General features: G+C 42.9%; 1 protein-coding gene across 1 annotated transcript in view; it reads right to left on the bottom strand.

Moving 5' to 3' along the window:
* Window positions 1–10,745: 10,745 nt before the first annotated feature.
* Window positions 10,746–22,771, bottom strand: part of rps29 (ribosomal protein S29) — a 47,349-nt gene continuing 35,323 nt past the window's right edge. The window contains exon 4 of the transcript XR_013772898.1: window positions 10,746–10,758. The gene's annotated coding sequence lies outside the window, so the exon portion shown is untranslated. The remainder of the gene's footprint in view (window positions 10,759–22,771) is intronic.

Genomic DNA, 22,771 nt, shown 5'->3' with positions numbered 1-22,771 from the left:
AGGCATCTGCCATTAAACACCGCTTCAGTGTGATGCAGGATCCCTTCTAGCTTCTTTGGCATGTGGTGGATGGTGAAGAAAATGGAAATTATACATCAGATTTGCCGTCTTTCCTTACTTTTTCTCATGGCCATTTCTACAAAAGATGCAGACATTGAGCAGATTTGGTGATGTCTGCCAATATTTTGAATGATGCATCTTCCTCCTGCTTGCATATTACATTCAGCTTAACTTTCCCCGGGCTTTGCAGTGACACAGTCAGGCGGTGCAGAGTAGGACATTTTGTCACTGACTAGACATCAGTAAGTAATATTCAGTGGAGTGATCTTGGGGATAATGACATGAGTAATTTGAATAAATTCCCCTCTCTATATAATTATTATCAGAGGTTATGGGACTTCAGAAACAGCTGCCAGAGCAGCTGTTAAGTTGATGGAAAGAGTCCAAATGAAACTTGGTTTATAATGCGAGGACATTAGACCTTTGATCATGGTATTCTGATTTTCATTTTCAATATCCACACAATTTTTTTGGGGGGGGGGGGGGGTCTTCACCCGACTGTGTAGCTTACACTGTGAAAGATATTCAGCATCATCTCGGCCATGTCCCTCACATGACCCCGTGTAATAATGTGAGGGACGACATTTTGTTTTCTGAAATTGCATTTCTTTAACAACTTTCTAGCATTTGAATTCAGAACAAGTCTTTCAAATGAGCCATCAGTGAAGTCGTCTGTGCGCAAGATCATCCCCCGCTGCAGAGTCCACCAAACTCATTTCTGCTGCCCATCGGATCTTTGCTTTCCTCATACTAAGCCTGAGGTGCCAGTGTTACAGGGGACATGTTGGCAATGGTCTCCTTATCAAATCCCCAGGAATGGATGGCAAATCTCTTTTTCCCCTGACCTTATCCGTTATCTGTCCGGCAAGCCTTTCAGCACACTCATCCAGCATTGCATTAGACCATATAGCCTTGGGCTTACTGGGGACCTTCCTTACCTCCTTCCTCCCACATGAATAAGTGAGTGTCCAGGAAGGGTTGTCTAGATCTCTTTAGATTTCCTCCGGGATTCCTGTTCTTGCCTTGTGGAACAGTCCATTTAGGGATGCTAGCAAAGGCAAGATTCTCATTGCAATGGATTCGTATGGAAAACGTCATGCAGATTCGACAACATATTTAATCAGTTTGTCTATGGTTCAAGAAATATGCCGAGACACTGAAACACAGGAATGGAGTTAAAAGGCACAGGGGCTTGAATTTGTGAGTTGAAGCAAAGGACGGTGATTTAAAATGTTCAGAATAAAATGGCTTCTGATGCGTTTATTGCTGCCAAGGGACGCCAGGCTGCAATGTGGATGAGGTTTCAGTGTGTCAATAAACAGAAAATAAATGTAAAATAAGTCCTCATGGGGAACTCCTCGACAGGTTTTGATGCTGCTAGCACCACAAAGGCAGGCGTTTCAAAGACATCCATGAAAGGCCCGACAACAAAGATACTTCTGTGGAGAGCGGCCATTAAGATCCTTCAAAACATTCATATTCTTCAAAATTAAGGTCACAGCCTCAATTGGTGATGTTATGGATCACTAGATATGACTTTTTAGCCAATACTTTGAATGGGAGGCAGTACTGCAGCACGTAAATGTATTGACAAACCCATTATGTAGCAGCAATCATGTAAAAGGCCTGGATGCATTAAGAGCTGCCATTACTGAGCAGCTGTTAGCACGATGACCGAGGGCAGTGAAAGGAACATGCTGACAGGACAAGTACTGGGAAACATGTGTCCTCATGGAGGCACAGTGTGCAGTGGAGCGAAGCCGGATCTGGTCACTGCCGGAGGCCCCGCTGGAGTCTGAGCTGAAGGACTCTCTGGTGAACCTGCATGATTTCGGTTAACTTTTAGACAGGGCGGACTGTCCTCAGTGTCTGTGGCAATGTCGGCAACCCACCTGACCAGCCTGGAAACACAATTGTACAATAGTAGTTGGGTCGGTGTAGAAGCTTAAACCGCTTTTATTTTATACATACCGGCTGATCCGGCATTTGTCATTATGACAAGTTCCGGCAAATAAAAATAAAAAAGTATCCTGCATAAGTAACCTGTGCAGGAACCGGCCGGGCAGTGAGGAGACGCTCTTGGACGCAGGAGAAGCCGCTGCTGCCAGGAGCGGAGCTCTTCACCTCCCGCCGGAGTTCTGACAGTAGTTTTAAAAAGGTGGCAGCGGACTTGGGTCCGTCCACGGCGGGCTGGTTGCTGCAGGAAGCCTCGCTTGATGTGAGCTGAAGGAATATCTGGTGAACATGCATGATTCTGTCTGATTAATCATTCTAACATTAAATTATGACCAAATGTATTGAACAGAGCTCCAGAAACTACAATTATGGGATAGTACGAGGTGCAAAAACCTCGAAATAGAGTGGAACAAGGGAAGAAATTAAGTTGTTGAACTTACTCAGTAATACCCATCATACAGCACTAGCTATACAACGTTTGTTAACATTAGCCACCATAAGCTGCTGCTCATAGACCAACTCTTGCAGCGGTGAAACCCTTTAATGTACTGAACTAGGCGTTTTATGCATTCAACTTTGAATTTTTAAAGGTGGAAAACGTATCTATTTTTCTTCTAGAAGTTACATAGTCATCGTAGTTTTATTTAAATTCAATTTCTGGCACCTATTTATGAATTCAATGATGAATTTAATGTTTTTGTTCTATGCAGCAAAGTTATGAGGGAGGTTAAAACAATAATACTATTTGTCATGAAATCACAGTGCAAGTAGTCCAGTATGAGGCCAAGGAGCAGCACGGAGTTAGAGGAGCAGAAAAACACCTTTAAGGTGACCCATGGACACACTTGGCCCCTGGGGTCCTCCCTGACTGTTCCCCCAGCTGCCACATTCAGATGGCAGCTTTAAAATTGTATTTAGACACAACTAAAATCTCTTTAATTTGTTGGAATGTGTTCTTTGTGTTTACACATGTGCATGAGAGAGTCAGAGATCCAAAGAACAAAAGCAGTGGAGAGTAATGGAAAGAGCATGTTGAGTTAATGGGGTTTAATGGTAATTGCCATCAGGACCATGGACAGCACCACAGAGAAATTCCAGCCAAACTTTGATATATATTTGTTTGTTCTCATTTTATCTGACCGCTCAAGGACCTCTTGTGGTTGCAGCAATTCTAACTTTCTGAAAAAACACTTCATTGACAAAATGAAGTGTGTCATTGACTGCTGCTCAACAACTTCTCCAGTTTGAACTCCTGTCTGCACGACAGACCAGGAATTGTTCCTCTCTTGATTTGCAGGCCAAGGTAAAATCAATTGGATGCATGTATGAATACCGCCAATCAAATGACAAACTCAACTGAGCACCGACTACAACAGAGCTCGACGTCTCATGTCCACGGGCGGAGAGCTAGTTAGCTGTTAGCATCCGATAGCCAGCAGAGTGTGTTTGGCTGAGCCGGTGCAGAGAGCTGCATGGATTCAAATGAGCGCATCTGTTGCGAGAGACGTGCAAGTGAAAAGCACGTCTGATATAGACGGGGGGAAATCATGGTTTCTATTCATTCAACAAAACATTACAGCAAGGAAAGTTGCCGACACACCTGGGGGAGATCTGCACTCTAATGATGAGTGCACCTTTCTAGTTTGCAAGTGTATTTATGCACGTCAGAAACGCAGCTTTTCGGAGACCTACAGGGAACTACACCGAAATCCATTCCACGTCGGATTTCAACGAAGAGGGTTGTGACTAATAGTTTGGACACATGTACTCCAGCTTGTGACAACTGAGCACCGGTGTTAATTATTTCTCGGTTTAGGGATCAAATGAATAAACATGAGCTTTGTTTAATTATGGCCTTCAGTAGGGTCAAATTCCTTCGATTGCGAGGACATAAACTGTCAGAAGGGGGATAATCCCACACCTACTCTAAGTCCCTTTAACAAGTATGTCTAACCTAAAACTCTTCCCTTCCCTTTAAATAGGGTGCAGGCCGCACAGTTTCCCAGGGTCTAAATAAAGGTGGATTAAAGACGGGGACAAATATATGTAGACAAAGGGACACATAAACAAAACGGACAGAAACAAACAGAGAATGAACTGTGTGCCACTGTGTAACCTGCACACTTGGAAGGCGGTGCATTGGTCGGGTTAACCTACTGGCTTTCTCAAGGCAGCTCTTCAACTCAACGCACAAATGCTGGTGTCTGCCTCTGAGCTTATCAGGCTTTCCCAGATGGTGATTTGAGCGCATGGAGGGAGCGAGAGGCGCACTGAAAGGGAAAGGGGAGTAGAGAGGAGTGGAGGTGAGTTTACGAAGATGAAACAGACTCTACACTTTGGGTAAAAAAAAAATATATGAGACTTATTTTTTTTAAGCCAGCGTTTTTCTTTTTCTCTTCAAGGTGTCTGTATGCATTACTGTATGCATTGTCGGAACCAGAACAGTTTGTGCATTGTAACGTCTGAAAGCTGAGTAAAAGTGAAGCGGGAGGCGTTGGTGATTTTCATTAAAGAAAACTAACATGACTCTACGAGCATTTGCGAGCTTTTGATATGTGGGGGTTCAAGTGTTGCGTTTCCGAATGAGATGCTACAGGATGCATCCATGCAAACTCAAGAGCTAATTGACTGTAATGCCAGTTCATCAGCTTCAGCAGGTTATTGACAGCAACGTCCCAGAAGCCTGTTCATCCTTCTGTCAGCTCGTCAGCTCACGCTTTCATATAATTCTGACATTTCCTCTCTCTCTCTCTCGGTGTCTGGGCTTTGGGAGCTTCCACGCTTGGCTGTATTGTAGTGGTAATAGTGAAAATGTTGTGCATGGGTGTGTGTGTGTGTGTGGGGGGGGGGGGGGTAGAGGATGAGAGGTAATAAAGACAGTTTCATTTCCTGGAGACACTCGATACACAGTCCTTATCCATCTGCTACACCCCACTAACAACCTCACAGCCTTTAAATCGCAACATTCTTGAACTTCAGCAAAACAAAACTGCATGCGTGACAACAAAAGATTCCTGAATCTACACCAAACAACTTGAAAGCAGTCTCGACCTGTTTGTGGAGAGTGTAGCTTTGGATGATGCAGTTATTACTAAAATAACCATTATGCACCCAGAGAAGGAAAGGTCACCGACAGACATGAGAAATGGGCGGCGTGTTGGGCCGAGGGAAGGAAGTCAGAGTGCTGTGTGCGTTACATTGGGTAATGAGCAGACATGCTTTCCTACTGAGACCAGAAAGAAACTCATGGAAAAACAGCAACCATCAAGTTAGTGCGTCTTGGGAAGAGGGAGACCAGATGTATTGGTATCTCCCCACACAGAGATTGCAGTTTGCCCATGTGATGCAGCGATCCTCCTCCACTCCGCGAGGCCGCCGGCGACCTCGTGGGGTTCAGCCCCCCTGAAAATGTTGTGGTGAAAATGGATTTATTGTTTGCTAAATGTTGTGGATTTGTAAATTTCTTTTACCGGATTAAACAGCAACGTATGGGCAACACTATCATCTAAGTCACTTCTTACACACTCCAAACAACTATAGACTACAAACATAAGCATCTAGAAAACCTGTCATAACAGCATGAAATCATGGGCAGAAATCGGCGTTATGTGTACGCAAATCATGATTTGCACCCTGATGCTAGCAGCTACCGAGCTAACCAATGCATTTAATAGCACTAGCATCCGTGGCCGAACGTGTACATACCTCCGGTTTTGCTCTCCGTGGGACCACTGCCCTTCGGCGAAAAAAATCGTGGGTTTTTGGTCCAGTTTTATGAAAAATTTGTAAAATATCGTCGCAGATGAGCCGTTTCAAAGCTCGAATCATTGATGCCAACTGCATCCGGTTTACTTCAGCGCTGTTTCCAGAATAAGAGCGGTCAATCCAGCATGGGCGCGCGGTCAGACTTCCTGCAAGCAGAAATTTACACTCTGGGAGACGCGGCACTTCTTCCAACTTCACTCCAAAAATGTGTCAAACAACACCCGATTCGGCACCCGCCTTGCTGAGACTGACGCTTCGAAGGCGGGTTCAATGACTGAGATCGACCAATCATAGGCTGACCTGGAGCCCCATACACACATGAACTGAGAAAATCCTATAAATGACAGCCAGAAACATACTCTGATGATGTTAGGAATCTCAAAATGATTCCTAGCATCTGTATTTGGATGTATTGAATAATATGAGTGCTAAAAAGTGAAATATATAGTTATAGTATATAAAAGAGCTGCAACAGCTGGTTCGAAAATGATGACCTCACGTGACCTCTGTACTAAAACCTCTTATTCTTCACTTTATCCCACTTTAACCTTTATTCAGCAACTACTGATCAGTTGTGCAATGATTTGGGAGAGTTTTAGGGGGCTGCTGCAGTATTTCAACAACACAATATCAATAAAAGTGCTTTTTTTTCCCAGGCGAACCTGAATATTTTCAATTTGAGCTGTGTAATGTCTTCATTTACTATATTAACCAGCAACATATACACAATATTACCCACTGAACAATCACCAGTGTTGTGATCTGATTATATCCTCAAATTATTAAAATAGACCTTGTAGTACAGAACTGTGGTCTCTTTAGTATGGGTATGCTATTTTCGAGCAGAAGCCTACAAATATTGGGGGTGAAAGAGGTTAAAAGGTGTGCAGGTTTTACAGACCTCTCTGAACCGCATTTCTTTTCATCTGCCATTTCCAGCAACTCACCGCTGTGCCTCTTATTAATCTTCCATGGGAAAAAAAAAAAAAATCTGTTTCAACTGAGCGCCGGGTGCACAGGGATATCAGAGCAATCGATGCGAGGAGCTTCTGTACAGGAAGCAGCAGCAGGCCCCGGTGATGTGGGCGAAGGTGAGACTCTCGGTATGAATCCTACAATTTATCCTGTTCAGGCTGCAGAGAACAGAGGGAAAGTTCCACACGAGCAGCGATCAATAGCTCACAAGGCTGTCTCACACCGCTGTATCTTCTTGCAGCTGTCACAGGATGGTGAGGTGTGTCAGGTGACACTGAAGCGTGTCCAGGTCAATGAGCACACATGCAGACATCAAGAAATGTAAGCCACTGTAATTTCTTTAAACTCTTTCATTTGCATAGCGTAAAATACATTCAGTATTTTTGAGAGTTTAGTCTTAATGATATTTGAAATAAAAAGGATATTACTTTATTAGCTTTATAAACATTTAAGTTCATCTATTTTGCAACAGAGAATTGTAATTCTCTTGTAATTGTAATGAAACAATCCATTTGGGAAATTATAAGTGTCTCTGGAGCTGATTTTCAAGTGCCTTGCTTAAGGACACTGCAGCAGAACTGGAGCCCACATGAGAAGCAATACAATTACAGCTGCAAGCAGCAATGTAGCCATAGGTGCATAATAAAAAGTTAATTTAGAAGACTATGAGAATCAAAACAGCGTAAAGTAGTAACAGTTTTGATGTATTGTGCTGCAGAGAGATCTACTGCCCACCAGCAAGGTCCGGGCCGTCCTGTCTTGTAATACCACTTGTTACCAAAGAGGCGATAGAGAGTGACTTTAACACCCAGCTACTTTTAGTCTAGAGAATAAAGAAGTAGAGCTGCACAGAGGGCTTACACACGGTCCTTGTGCGTTTTGATCCGTTTGTTTAGACTAAATCCAAAATGGCAGAAACAAGAAAATGACTGGCACTCTCGCCTCTTCCTCTGCTTCGCCGGGAGTAGAGCATGCAGCTGTTTCGGGAGACGTCCTCGACTTCGGCGCCGGGGGTTTCTGCTGGTTGGAATGCATTTGCTTCCGGGCGTCCGTCTTTCGGAGCTGCCGAGTGCAGACCGATCTCCTTTCGGCATTGGTGGTCTCCTGGCTCCTCATTTCTGCCACTTTGGAGTTGATCCGATAAACAAACCATCAAAAAGTGCACGGACTGTACAGCCCCGGGTCAGCGTCACAGTAAAAATACAGATGGCAAACAAACTACAGGCTGAGGCCACTCTTTAAGATTATAAGATTGTTTTGACCGGCTCCCAGAGTTTCAGCAATGAAACAGCTGTACATTTAGATTGAAGTGAAATGATGCATTTCATTTCATGAGCAATATTTTATCAAAAGGAATAATAATCACCAAAACATGGTGATTTATCACTGAACAATATGGATCAGTTGTGGTAGAAAGGTTTGCTTCTCTCATCTCCATCAAGTACAGTTTTCAACCGGCAGCGCCGCTTGTGTGCGATACACGCCTTCAGAGAGCTGTATGGTTCCAGTGTGCAATAACAGAGCGAGATGGGGCATTTTTGAAAAGTGACATGTGTGGAGGAAACATACATGATCCACCAAAGCATATCTGGATTGGCCCTAATTGTGACCATTTGGATTGGAATGGGACATCCCCATTATGAAGTGCAAAAACCAACCCGAAATGTAAACATAAGCCGAACTATGGATGTACCTGGTTGGGATCTAGAGCTTATCGGGCTTGCAGTATTCCTGCATTTCCATGACTAACGTACAACAACATAAATATTCTTCACTTCAGTTCTTTAAATCAGCAGCCTGGAACTGAACAGATATGTTGATTGGTATCAGTGCACCTAAGTCTGCAGGAACAATACATTATGCTTCATGTCCGACAGTAATGGGTACATGGATTGCTGTGTCACTCTTGCTTCCACTAGAGTGGATTTCATTGATCTCTCAGGGTAACAGTCATAGAACGTTGCAGGACAGAAAGACCTAAGAAACAACAAATATCCAAGAGACAAGATCACAGTACAGCTACGTGGAACCTGTCTCGGGTTACGTTGAAATGATGTGAGTGGGAGCGCATGCACCGTGATGGTGATGACATTTCCTGATTTCTGTTGCAGCCGCCAGAAACCCATTTCCAATTTTCCATTTGGGCTGTTTAACTGAGTTTATTGGCAAAAAAAAAAAAAAAATTGATATATATTCGTATTACTTTAATTTGTTTGTTTGCAGACAAACGCAGATCTTTCTATTTTTCTTCAGGCAACATTACCAACATTAAAAGCGTCACACATGTTAATGCGCTCCCATTTATTTCAACTCTGACACATCAATGACAAATCGAGGAAGAAACAAAAAGAGAAACATGTACCAAATGTGTGACAGCTTGCCATAAATCCACACGGCATGAATTGGACCAATTATTCTCCTGCTGTCATGAACACACAGCGCATTCAGTTGACTCAGAGCCTATGCATAGCTGCTGCTGGATTTTTGTACCGCTATTCTATTTTGTGCCACCACAGAGCTGCCAGACTGCCAGGAAAGCTCGGTTAGCCAGCTCCGTCCCATCAGGAATACCAAGTACATGTTCAGCCTACTCAGAGGATATGGATACAGATACCTCTGTGTTCCGCCTCAGCTCGCAGGCTGGAGGCAGAACGCCACCATATTACAAAAGCAATGGCCAGTCGCTCGTCAGAGGACACACGACCCCTTGTTCTGCCGTGCCGTTGCCCCTTTACACATATATAAACGCAATCTGTGTGCATAGTATGCATCCGTAGGATAACATAGATGAACACGCAGTCACACAATATGCAGTCATTGTTGTATTCCGGAGGCGGCGGAGTGGACAGTGTGCCCCGGCTCTCATACATGAGGGAACATGAGCGATAAGGCTCCGTGCCTCCGGGCCTGGCTTGTCACTCTGCTAAACTGTTGTAATTTTCTTCTCCTGCGCAACCTTCTACATTTGACCTCGTCACCGTCCTCCGGTCAGAGCGGTTTCCTAATACATTCATCTGGGCAGGAATGGCAAATGTTGCCTTGAGAAATGCATGAAGATCTTTAATTTCTTCAGATGATCTGTAATCATACACATTCGGCAGTACAGTACTGTAGTAAATGTGTTACTAACATCTGTGGAACACCAAGACGAATTGCAGCACATTAGGACAGCTGTGAATGCCTCCCCTCCCCCTCGTACACTCAAACCCTGCATACAGTCAATGCCCTCCTCTGCAGTTATATCTCTTGTAAAGCGTCACACCGAGGAGCGTAATGGCCATACAGAGAATCATGAGGATTCATCTCAAACCGCTCTATATGCATTGCTCTCCAGTTCCCTTCTGATCTGACTAGGGGTGATGGAGTTGGCAGTTTCTCTAACCCAGCGGTCCGATAGCATCTCTCCCAGGTTTGCTCATCTGTGCTCAGGGCAGAAGACTTAACAGAGTGGGCCGAGGCACAAAACAGACGCCTGATCAGCCTCGGCTGGAGTTCAGACGTCTAGAAGCTGGAGAAAAACAATCACTGGATGGAGAAGTGAGGAGCATGTCGTGAAGTTCCGTTTGCCCAGTTTCGTAAAAAAGACCCAATGACACCCTGTCAAATGAAAAAATGACTGCGAAGTGTTCTTCATACGATTCTACGCGGGTGCGTAGAACCCTTTTGTCTGAAAAGGCTGTAGACTATCATTAAAGATCTTGAAAACTACATGTAGTTTCAAGACCTTTAATTTCTTACAAACTCAAGCTTGTAAGTTGGCAAGAGGCATCGGTATGCTTGTGCATGCATGAAACTGTGTGCCAATGCTTTTCAAGGACAACTCATTTGAAAACAAGATGGTACATCTCAAGGGTTTCAGCCTTCCTGAGACGATACATTCCTGTCGACTTGAGAAAAGGCATCTGTCGCATGTATGCCCGTCCTAGAAGAGACATCCCCCTCTGTTGCTCTTGCTGAGGTGTCTGTCATGTTTTTGCCCTTTTAAAGGCTTTTTTTGGAGAACTTTTTCCTTATCCGGAGCATGGATCTAAGGACTAGCTAGGGTGTTACATGCTGTGCAGATTGTAAAGCCCCTTGAGGCAAATTTGTGATTTGGGACATTGGGCTACACAACTCAAACTGACAAAGGCTGGTAGGAGATGAGGCGCAGGATGAGGCAAGGGAGAATAGCAAAGGGTCCATGTGCATCCAGTCATGTACTCAGCTGCCGAGTGCGGCTCTCAGGTTGCCATTTGTCCATTCCCAGCTCCAGAGAGAGGGCCGAGGCGCTGACAGAGACTCCCTGCAGCAGATGGCAGAGTTATGCTGTGCAGAGGTGAGAAAAAGCCCATTAGCCGGACCAAAATTACAGCCTGCCTCCTCTTTAGTGCTCAGCCTTGAGTACACCTGACCAGATTGGGACAGATTGTGCCTGACATGATCACTCCTTAATCACACGGTTGCCGTGTTGACAAAAACTCCTTTCCTCCCTGCCTGCACATCGATTCAATAATAAGGAGAGAATTCACTGGAAATGAATAACAATATTTATGCAGGATTGAGGGGGCGCCACAGAAAGAGTTCAGCAATTAGAGCCCATTTACGAGTCTAAAAATGCCCTTCAGCTAAAATTTGGGACAAGCTATAGTCAAGACTCAGCTTTCCATAAACATTTTGTAAGCGAGGCAACAACGTGAAACAATGTTAGCCGTCAGCGAATCTTAAAAATGTCTACGTCTCGAATTAAATCCAAACTACAAGGTTTATGTCCATTAGGAAACTTCATTGTTGGAACCCACAGAAAACAACCAATCAGTAAAAACGTAACCATGCCCAAGTGACATTTATGACCCTTGGATGCAATAACAAAATATGAATGACGCTTTTGTGGCTCATAAAAAGGAGTCTGCTGTTGTCTAAACTATCTCAGCCTCTGAGAAAAGCAGCCAGTGCACACGTGAGAATATGTAATCATTTTGTTCTTTAGGATTTCTTCAAGAGCTTTTATGGAGCCTCTATTTAAATGTGATTCTTGGCAAATCACTGAAATACCAGTTCTATTCATACTTTGGGTATTGCCATCCTCGAGTGGAACAAAAGGATGAGGGACTTGGGAGACTTTGAATGCCTTCCCATTCACAGGGGTAAGGTGAGACTGAATTAATGCGGCAGCTTTCCAAGCAAAAGACACAGCATTGCAATGTGGGGACTTGACAAGCGTGCAAGGATTAGCTCGCGTTACACTGGAAGTAGACAATTCGAGGAAGTTGCTTCAGAAGGAATTAAACAGCCGTAGATAGTACGTGTTCTGACATCTCTGACTGTTTGGAAGAAACCAACTCTGCAGAGCCGGCAGAGAAAAAAAAGGCATAAAGAGCACCAGTCAATACATTACTAATCAAAAGACTTTTGTGTTTCCTACAAAGTAAAACACTTCCACTCAAGAAGATTAAAAGGCTAAAACTTTGATGGTGCAATAAATTATGTTTCATTCATAAATCTATGTATGATGTCACGAAGGTCAGCGCCATTAATTTAACAGAACATTAAAAAGGTCAATGAATGTCAGGTGTTACAAAAAGGTACGTTTTTTTGGTTTGTTTACTTCAAACTATCAGATGTTCATAGAAAACAACGACGCCACCGGATGACTTCGCACTGCAAATCTTCATGACTTGTTAACTCCAGACATTTAGTCAAGGGAACATCAACAGCTGCACTACGTGATCAACAGTAATCCGTGTTACACGGAGCAACACATGCCCGGGTAGACGCGAGCTGATGATGCCATTAAAACAAGATCATTTCCACAAGAAAGGCTGCGGAAATTGTCATTTCAAATCAGAGTTTTGTATCCGATGAAGACCGTGGCAATCCTAGCCCATTTGAAATACACGGGTCAGAGGGGGAACGGCTGTTTGTTTGAGGGCCACCAGTTAACTGTGAGCGCTCTGATGAAGCTCAGGAAAAGACTGAGAACGTCAAGTCAGACGAGTCCTCTTCAAAAACACAGACGCTGTTGTAAAGTAGGACACACCGTCAGTCTACCAACATAGTTGACAAAGAGTTTACTACTAGTAGCATGACTCTATTGTGGCGAACTACAACAAATTACATAGCATTCAATTAGTTAACCGCTGGGTAACATTTAGACTGACAGATCCAATTAAAAAGAAAAGACGCATGACTTACACACAGAACTACAGCGCTTACACACCCGGCTGCATGTACAGATCGGTATTGAATAGGGCAGCTCCCGCTTAGTAGACTAAGATTATTTGTATTTATGCTTTTCCATGCCGGGTGACTTATTTTATTCAATTTACAGATTTGAAAAGTTTATGTTCACATGCAGAAGTACCAATGAATGTATCAAATACATGACTTACTCATTTTATTAATATCCAGAGCAAACAACAAAAAAATACTCCACAAGACCAACAGTAGGCTATTGAAGCAAATGACTCATTATGCAGCACAACCAGAACTGTTACAATAAAACCACCACTAACAAGTAACAACCAGGCCTTCTGCTCGGGCAAGCATTCACAAATTACACGGTTTTAGTCGTAAAGTACACAATTGAGTACATTCCAAAACGTTGCTTTGCTCCTTGCAACACCGCCTCCACAACTGTTTCTTTGTCCAAAGCGATTTTTTTTGACCAATATAACCTTCAACATGTCAGCAAAAAACAACCAAAGCAGGATTTCTAACAGTTAGACCTCCCGCTATCAGAGACATACACAAACAGACGGAAACAGTGGGTGACTTGCTGTACCTTCGAAGCTTATAAATCCTCTCTCCTTCCATCCATGGAGGCGTCCGTGTCATGTCACCTCTGAACTCTGCCGGTTGAAACATTTCAGTCATCAGTAGATGAGCTAACTTTCTGCAGAATACAGTGAAAGTTGTGAAAAGCCAGTCCAACTTCTTTCAAACTTCACTCCACAGTTTATTCTCCTGAATGTTTGATGGTGCCAAACATTTTCTAATCACGGGATATCACTTTCACCTGGCGTCTCCTCGGTGTCCTCCTGTGCAATGCTCCTCTTTCACCACAACACACTACATAGTGGAGAGGGGGGGGCGCTGTTTCACCACTTTTTAATTATCTAAGAATTGGGGAAGAAAATAGCAACAGGCTGCACATAAACAATGAAATATTGATTAATAATTAGTTGAAGTGACAGTAAAGAGTTATAGCCAGCTTTAGGAAAAAAAGTGAGGTTGGCTTACTTTGTTTCCTGAGAGAAAAATGCAAAACTGGGGAAGCACAGGGGGTCCAGACATCTTTGAGTGAAAAGCATGACTTCATATTTAATTAAAGCGACCACTAAAGCCAGCTTTCATTAAGAAAATCGGTCACTGCCAACCAAATGGCATTTCCTTATATCACAAACACAGCCGTGATGCCAACTAGCACTTCTGGTAGTTTTAGTTTCCACTTTCAGAAATATCAACTAAATGTCCAGTAATTTCCCACAAACAGGTAAATACTAGCTGGCAGCTGTGTTTGGTGATTTTATTGTTTTGACAACCATTTATGCTAGCAGTGCACACTGAACAATTTGCTTAATTAGTAATTGTAATATTGGAAAATAGTCAGTGACAGATGGATGCACGAAAGCCTGGAATTAAATCTCACAAAAACAGTCGCATATAGCATCCACAAAAATCTGATTTTGACAAAGTCAGGTCAATCAATTCAACTTAACACACTGACGTGTCTCCTCTATGTGTATGGTTCATGACAGGCAGAGGAAATTTACTAAATTGGCGGCTGGATAGCGAGCACTGCCGTGTCAACAATCAAAGAGCATGTTCTATTCCTCTACACCTTTAATCTTAGTGACGGACTTCTTAGGGTTCATTCCTTTTAGAATGTTCTTTTCATTTTCAGAGAAAAACAACCGACCCATGTTCTATATCTTCCACTGTTCACGCTTTGATTATATCTGATGCGATCTGATGCAATGAAACAAGATGAATCCCTTGTACATTGCAGCAGCAAGAAGTGGCGTGCATCAAAGCAAACTGGATATTAATAATATATTAAATGAGGGTCGTAAAACATACTCAATCAACAGTCTTGATATATTAAGGGAAAAACTGCGTGATTAAAGATGTGCACTAGATATTATCAGGCAGCACTGAAACATAAGAGTGAAAGAAATAATAGGCAAGAAGACAAAGACTATATATTTCCCTTGGGCTGGATACCTGTGCAGAGCTAAACTCTACACTGCACGGCTTTTACTGTTTAACAGCAGCAGGAACTGTTGAGATTAACGTTGCAAGGGAGTAATGGACTTTCACTGCAGCTGTGAAAAAGCTCAGCTGAGGGGAGCTGAGGCTGCTATCTGTGGGATGAATGAAACAAAAACGCAGCGGTATAACTCAGCGCCAAACAACAGCAGCTCTGGTGTCACTGACAACACACGACACTGCTGAATGCTCGACAAAGTGAGTCGTCTTTTAAATGTCACCGTCTCCCGCTTCCTGCCCCCTGCATGGGCCCACACGCCTTGAGCCAGTCGATTGACCGGGATGTTATTACAGCTCAGCCGTGGGCGGGCTACCATCGCACGGGCAGAACATAAACAGCACTGTACGGGGTGGGCTCCGAAATCATCTGCTGAGAATGAATGAAAGCACAGTTCGGCACGGACGGCGTTTGGCTGGAAGCGTCCTCTTTCTGTACCGTCTGAATGGAAACATGATGTATGTGATTAAAGTGCAGCAGGAACAAAGTGTTCAGAAATGTGTTCACCCAATAATAGGTTTACATGTGGGGGGGGGGGGGGGGCAGCTAAATATGTGTGTGCAATTAGAGAGAAGCCTTCACTTCTCTTGCAATATGGTTGGATGCAAATAAATGTGTGATCATGAAGATTTGCAGGAAGACGAGGAGTGACAATGTGCAAAGCAAATGTGCAAACATGACGTGGATATAAATATGCATGAAAAGGGACTTCTCGACAGCGAAAGCTGCACAACAGGAAGAGGTTAATCGTCGAACATGATGATGTCAATGTCTGACATGGAACGTGGCCGGCTGAATGTAAAACTGCAAATGCTCCGTGGGACTGTGCCAAATCTGTGCTTTTTTCCCCTTCTTCTTGTGTTGCTGATTATGGGATGTTCGGCAGAAGCTCTGAGTTTCCTTTCAAAACTTTGACATCTGTTAGATCCCTGATGGTTTCTATCTTTAAATGAAAGGGCCGTTGGCAGTGGCACTTTTTCCCTGCTGTAATGAAAATGTACCCAACTGCAACCCAGACACTGTGCTGTTTTATCATTTTCTGCCTTTCCTGAAATGTTCAACTTCTGCTGGAACAATTTGTTTTTTGTTTCTTTTATGCTTTACTTTCGCAAACAATGTTGTCGGTCCTTTTCTTAAATTGCCTCAACAGTGCATGGGCATCCATTTACAGTGTACTTCTTCTGGTGAGTATTAAAAAAAAAAGCAGTTCGGAGGGGGCAAGTTGAGAAAAGGTGATATCAGGCGTTTCTTATTGTAAGCACACAACAGAACTGCTAAAGCATCGAATGACTGCATCACTCCGGATACAAACTCCCCACGCAGCTGGCTAGGGGATGTAAATCAAAATGTCACGCCCACGTGTGCAGGTTGGTTATGAAACCTTTCACATGAGTGTTTAAAGAACAACATCTTGAATCAGGAATGGGTTTTGTCCCTTTGGCCCCTTTTTTTCATTTTCTTGACCTACTTTACTGTGAGGTTCACCTAAAAAAAAAAGAAAAGGTGTAAACGTATTAGTGCCAAGGTGGTCAGACAGAGAATCCAGCATGTAGGAGGCATGAGTCAGCAGACTGAACAGAAACCAGTAAGAGAGGCACAAAAGAAGGCTGTCAGAAGAAGCTCTGATGTGTAACCCCCCATCGTGTCTGTGAAACTGAACCAGCTATATGTATTCTTGCTCATGTGCACGTAAACATGTGGTATGTCGTGCAATACGTTGAGGCTGTGTAGAAGGACGCATGCTGACACAGAGAGTGGACAAACATCAGAATCACGGACTCTGCTCTGATTCCAAATCCTGAGGCAATTTTGCCAGATTTGACGTGTTCACTTCTAAAAAAACAAAACAAAGACGCGTCCTGGGAGCACGGATCCGTCTGTGCCTGCACGTGTACTGTGTGAACATTATCTGTTCTCACATCTCTGTCTACTCTCTGTTTTTTAATGTTTTGTTTTTTTGTATGCCACTTTGAACACCACGTTGTTGTGAGCTGTGGTGCTGGGAAATATTCTGGTTATCATGCAGGATTCATATCTGGATGAAAAATGATTCCCTTTGAGGATTCTGCAGATCAAATTATCGTTTTTGCTTGAATATTAGGCCAGAACACTGAGGCCAGCCAGGACAGAATCAGTTCGAGCAACAACCACAGACTGTTCCTATTTCTTGATCAAAATTCTCCATTTCCAGGTCTTGCTTTAATCTCAAGTGTTGCTGTCTCTGCTGCAGTCCTTCCTGTACGCCACTTCCCTAGAAAGGAATCTAATTAGATGCTCAGCCTGAAAGAGACTCCTGATGTACCATAAATCCAGTGAAATATCTGTTTCTTTAATGAGATGCTTTCATGTCTCAGGTTCAGTCGAGACTTTCAAAAAGGGAGATTGCCTTTAGAGATAACAGGGGAGGTATACACTGACACTGACTACTTTAATGCCCTCGCGGTCAACTTAAACTCCAATTTCAACTCCTCTTTCAGCATGAAACCTATAAAATGCACTCCTTCAAAAGCATATCTGCTGATAAAGTTGCCCAGTGTCGTGCGCAATGATTTTCTGTCTGCTGAGGTCCAATCAATAAAGAATTCACCTTTTCTTCTCTATACTTAAAGAGGCATCATTCACTACGCTAAATGGCACAAGAATTAAGCTGGAAGCCTGTAATTGGTTGCTATTTATTTCATGTTAGGTCTCATTATTCTGACATCCCGTATATACCGGTACACTCCAATTATATCATATGTTTTCCATGTTATGTTGCCCTTGCTGGTGATCAATATTTCTCATGCCCTGCATCATTTATCAAACGTTCATAAGATCCCGTTACATACTCTGAAGTCTTGCATAGCCAAACCTAACTCCACATTTATATTACATTACAATGCCAAGGAATATATGCTGCTTTTTGGCTTCATAACTGTGACTGTGTGCTATGATCTGTTGGCTTCTGTCTGACTGTATTCGATCCAGGCTTCAGCAATTCTCTGCTGGCAGCATACAATGCACTACAGTACTCTCTGCAGTATATGCAAAATGACTAGATAGTGGGTGGCTGTTCGCTAAAAGAACAGCCAAACAACAAACAGCAAGAAAGAAATAAAGACGTGTCTAATTTTATTAACTGGCGACAGATCCTCATTTCAACTCATAACACTGCTTGCATGATTATCTGAGATACATAATTAGCTCCAAAAACATTGATGTAAAACAATCGACAACTCAAGGCATCAGTGTTTAGCAATTTATCATTTAACGATTAGTTTCTTTCAGGAGCAGCTGAATGCAATATCACAAATATCTCATTTAGCACAGCTTCAATAAACGTCGTGTCAAATGAGACCTCATACATTTGAGTTCAGTTAAATATGTTTTTTTCTGTCCACTTGGAGGTATTAGAAACAAGCTGTACCACAACACTGATATTTGACTTCACTGACATGAGTGGATAGAGAGAAGGGGTGCGGTAGATGGAGGAGGGAGGGGGGGGAGGACCTGAACAGAACAACCAGCAGCCTCCTCCACCACCTCCTTTTCATTTTCCGCCGTCTCCTGCTTTGATTTATTTTTCAGCGCCTTCTCGTGCATTTTGGTTTTCATTTTCTGAAGCTCTGCCTCTCTTTCCCTTCTCGTCCTGCGAAACAAGAAGAATCTCCTCTTTTTGTTTGTTTCAAGACGGAGGTCCTCCAGTTCTTTGTTCTCGTTCTCCAGAGCTTTGTATTTAGCCTGCCAGGCCTTCTCGTTCTGGTGGATCTGTTCCTCCTTCTGGTAGCTCTACCTCCAGTTCCTATTTCTCGTCCAGTATGTGTGCGATGTTTGTCTCCAGCTTTTATTTCTTGACCCAGTCCTGTTGTTTCCAAGTCTTTTGTTAATTTCTTCTCCAGAGATTTGTATTTTGCCGTCCAGGCGTTCTCACTCTGGCAGAGTTCAGTACAGTTCTTGCTCATCAGTACAGTTCTTGCTCAGCTGGGTCATGGTCGCCGTATACTTTTGAGAAAGAACCTCCTTCTCCTGACACAAATCCTGGATCTTAGCGTCCATCCGGGGGATTTGTTCCTCCATCTGGCTCACCTTCTGGAACTCATGCAGCGTTTCCAAAAGATGTTGGTTCTCGTCCAGAATGCGTGCGATGTTTCTCTCCAGGAAATCTCTCTTCATTTCTTCTATCCATGGTGTTGTCAGTTGCAGAATGTAGACGCTCGTAGAAGATTTGGATGTTCGTCGAAGACTTTGGTAGTTGAGTGTAGTTTGGCATTTTGTATGCCTTGTTTCATCAGACTACAAAACCCAAAGTCAGCAGGGCAGTCAGAACAATGCTGCCCAGCTGAACCAATGAAGCGTATTGCTCTAGTGAGGGAAATGGAAGCGCATTGGGAGAAAAACATATCATACGAGTCAGGGTTACATTACTGAACAGGTAGGGAGCTACAGAAATGATTTCATAATGTAACTTAACAAGCCTTTTTTTTGCACAGATTCCATGATGGCGCTGTATGTGACAATTCAAAACATTAATATTGTACATTAGCATTATATGTGAAGCCTTCAGAAATGAGTCTGCTCCTCATCTGCTCTGCACTCCATGAATTGATTCAATCCGCTTCTATGTGTTATTCACACACAAACACACACTCACACAAACAGGGTGTTCGCCATGGTGAACACGCTGTTCTCTAATACACACATATCTTGCCTTCTTTATCGGTAGACAATCATCGGAACTTCCATGAATGAGGATTTCTTGACGCAGCTTGAATCGAGGGGTCCATTCCCTTACACATCACACCTTCTAATTCAAGGATACATGGCAGAAATTCGTAGAGGGGTAATCCGAGTAATTTTGGCAAATCTTAAAAAGTAATATCAGTCCTTTGTGTGTATTTATTACCCATGTACAATGTTCATTTTGCTTTCCCTTGAGCAAGAGGAAGTGACCAAGAAGCATAATAAGTCAATCCCATGGCCCCTATTAGGACAGAGCTTTTGTCTGATGAACTGTGCTGCTGAACTGCCTCCTTTAAATCCAGACTTGTTTCTGTCCACATCTCCACAGTGCCCTCCTCAGGGCTCCACAACACTGCTGTTAATGCTGGATGCTGGCAGACTAATTCTGGACAAGGAGTTATGTTGTCTTTAGTGCAGACAGCGCTCACAATGCTAGTTGTCATCATTGCTTTGACCTGAACCGTACTGGTGTAAGCCGGGTATACAGACTGGCAGCCTGTTTAGGATGCTGCAAATCTTGCTGCTCTTGTTTGTTTGGTACTGCCTCAGGATTTACGCAACCACCACCTGTTTTGGGTGCTGCTCAATATGTATCCATGGGGAGTTAGATCCTGTTAAGTGTGCTTGTGCATGCCAATTGTGCTCCACAACTACAGCAAGAAAAACTGAGTAAACAGAAAACTTTAAAATCTGTACAGCAGAGTTTTACTCAGAACAAACGTTGTACACTCTGAAATACATTGACAGAAATTAACTTCAGGGTTTTACTGTTTTCCTTTGCTTTTAGTTTAACACAACTACCAGAACAAAATACAAAAAAACTGTTGTTTTCCATGTCATAATAATCTTTTGATCAGAATATTCATTCTGGGCAAATGTGTCTGGATTATTTTAAATGCTATTTTTGTGGGTTGAAGAATGTTCCCACTTATCTACCTAAACTAAATACAACAACTAAAAACCCATTTGTTTTATATGATAAATGCATTGTCACACAGATGAAAATTATGTTAAAACGGGAAAACGAGATACATGTAGAATACGGAATCATAGACACCCAACAATGAAGTCATAAATTGAGAATTGAAGGAAGAAGTAGTGATTAAAGGGCCACAGCGTACAGGCTTGAACAATGAATTATCGGCCTAAATTTATGGCCCAAATGCCAATATATGAATTGCTTGCAACAGGGCAGAGAAACACATAAAGCAATGTCCAATTTGAGTGCACGGCCTGATGAGATAGCTCCTCTAGGGATCATCAATTTACATGAGGTGTATTACACAGGCCTGTTAACTATATTACGCACAATTAAGTGTGTGCTTTGACCACTTCTACCTTTTATTTGTAAGGCTTGATAGCCGTTTGTTGAATTTAGGATTATGTGATTCAAAGGAAATATCATTTGCTCAAGAGTCCTAATTGAAAAGCTTTTCACTGGACATTTGCCATCTTACACCATCATAGCAGGATAAGTTAATGCTTTTATGCACCGCTGTGTGATTGGTATTATAACCGGGGTTGGTGAACACAGGGGCTGAACATATTCCAACGGACATTCATGAAATGTCTCAAATTTATCTGCGCACAGATGCCTTACTGGCAGTCGTTCAGTGCTCCTGGTGGTCAGGGTGCGCTGATGAATTTGTCTCGCCTGCTCAGCTGATAATCAAGTCTTGGGTTCAGCGATCATGTCCTGTGGTGTCTATGAGCAAGACAATTGCCAGCATGGAAGTGGGCTCTTTCTCTTTCTGCACGTCAGTGAGGGGAGACAAGAAACAGGCAGCAAACAGTTGAAGAAACTCAGCTGAGTAATGTCCGTGGGGTGATCACTACGAGCAATGCCTTCCACATACTGGCAAGCCGTCACCCATTAATATGAAAATATTGATGATGGCCAATCTCATTGAACTGATCTACCCTTATTATAGAATCAATCAATCAATCACTTCAACTTTATTTGTACATACAAGTTCGTGCAGTCCAAACTGCTTCGCAGATGACTGACAAGCTGAAAAAAAGAGACTAGATTAATACAATTTAATACAATTATAACTTAACTTAAATACAATAAAATAGCAATAAATTAGAATACAATTTTTAAGGTGCGAGCAGGTTGTTATGTATGTAGATGTTATTTCTGCACAGCGAGCTCAGCACTGGCGCTCCACGTGTCTGCTACAATTTTACAAAACTGAAAACCATTTACAGCGCATTGTATTTGTGTTGCCTGTTATTTTCAGTTTTCTACTTATTTCTTTTTTTTACTTCCTCCATTCTGCTGTCTTTGTTTCTCTCTTTGTGTTCCTCTCCTCTTCCCCATTGTAGCTCTTCCCTCTCCCGCTCCCCGCTGACAGCTGGATTACCATGTATCAGTGCAGTGCCAGAAACTGGCTGACAGACAAAATCATGTTTCGTCTCATCCTTGGCTACTGCCGTGTGATGAGGGCCATCAGCATGTGACATTGGGACCAAGAGACAGAAAGCCAGGTGTGACCAGAGACAAAGGTGACAGGAGGTTGACGTTTCCACATGTGCGTTTGTACACAGCCGTGTGTGTGTGTGTGTGTGTGTGTATCGGCACTTGTGCTGGTCTGCATGAATACGCTGTTCCCCCTCTGAAAATGTGACGACAGAAACTAATCAGCTAACTCGTGACGGACATTTGTAATGATGCAGTTATTCACTTTAAGGGCTATTCGTGAATCATGTGCCACGTATGTACACATACAGGACATCATTGTCTACATTTAGGTGTGTGGAGATGTGCGTGTGGCTGTGTGTGATGTCTGTTTGAAGGGTATAAATGCTTATCGTCCCGGAGACCATTGTGAAATTGCAGAGCGATGAGAAAGATTCTCACTGGCTTGCAGGGCTGAATATTGGATTTTCCAAAAAGTCAATAAAGGGCTTGATCATTAAAGTGAATAAATATTCTCTCCCCTCAAAGCTATTTCAAGACCTACAGTTTCCTATCGCTACTGTGGCTCTTTTATTGTGTACAAAATTGTGCTGACACACACACTCTTACTGCATGTAGTGTCACATGAA

The sequence above is a fragment of the Melanostigma gelatinosum genome (assembly GCF_949748355.1).
Source record: "Melanostigma gelatinosum genome assembly, chromosome: 19".
NCBI lineage: Eukaryota > Metazoa > Chordata > Actinopteri > Perciformes > Zoarcidae > Melanostigma > Melanostigma gelatinosum.
This window is presented reverse-complemented; position numbering and strand designations above follow the sequence as displayed.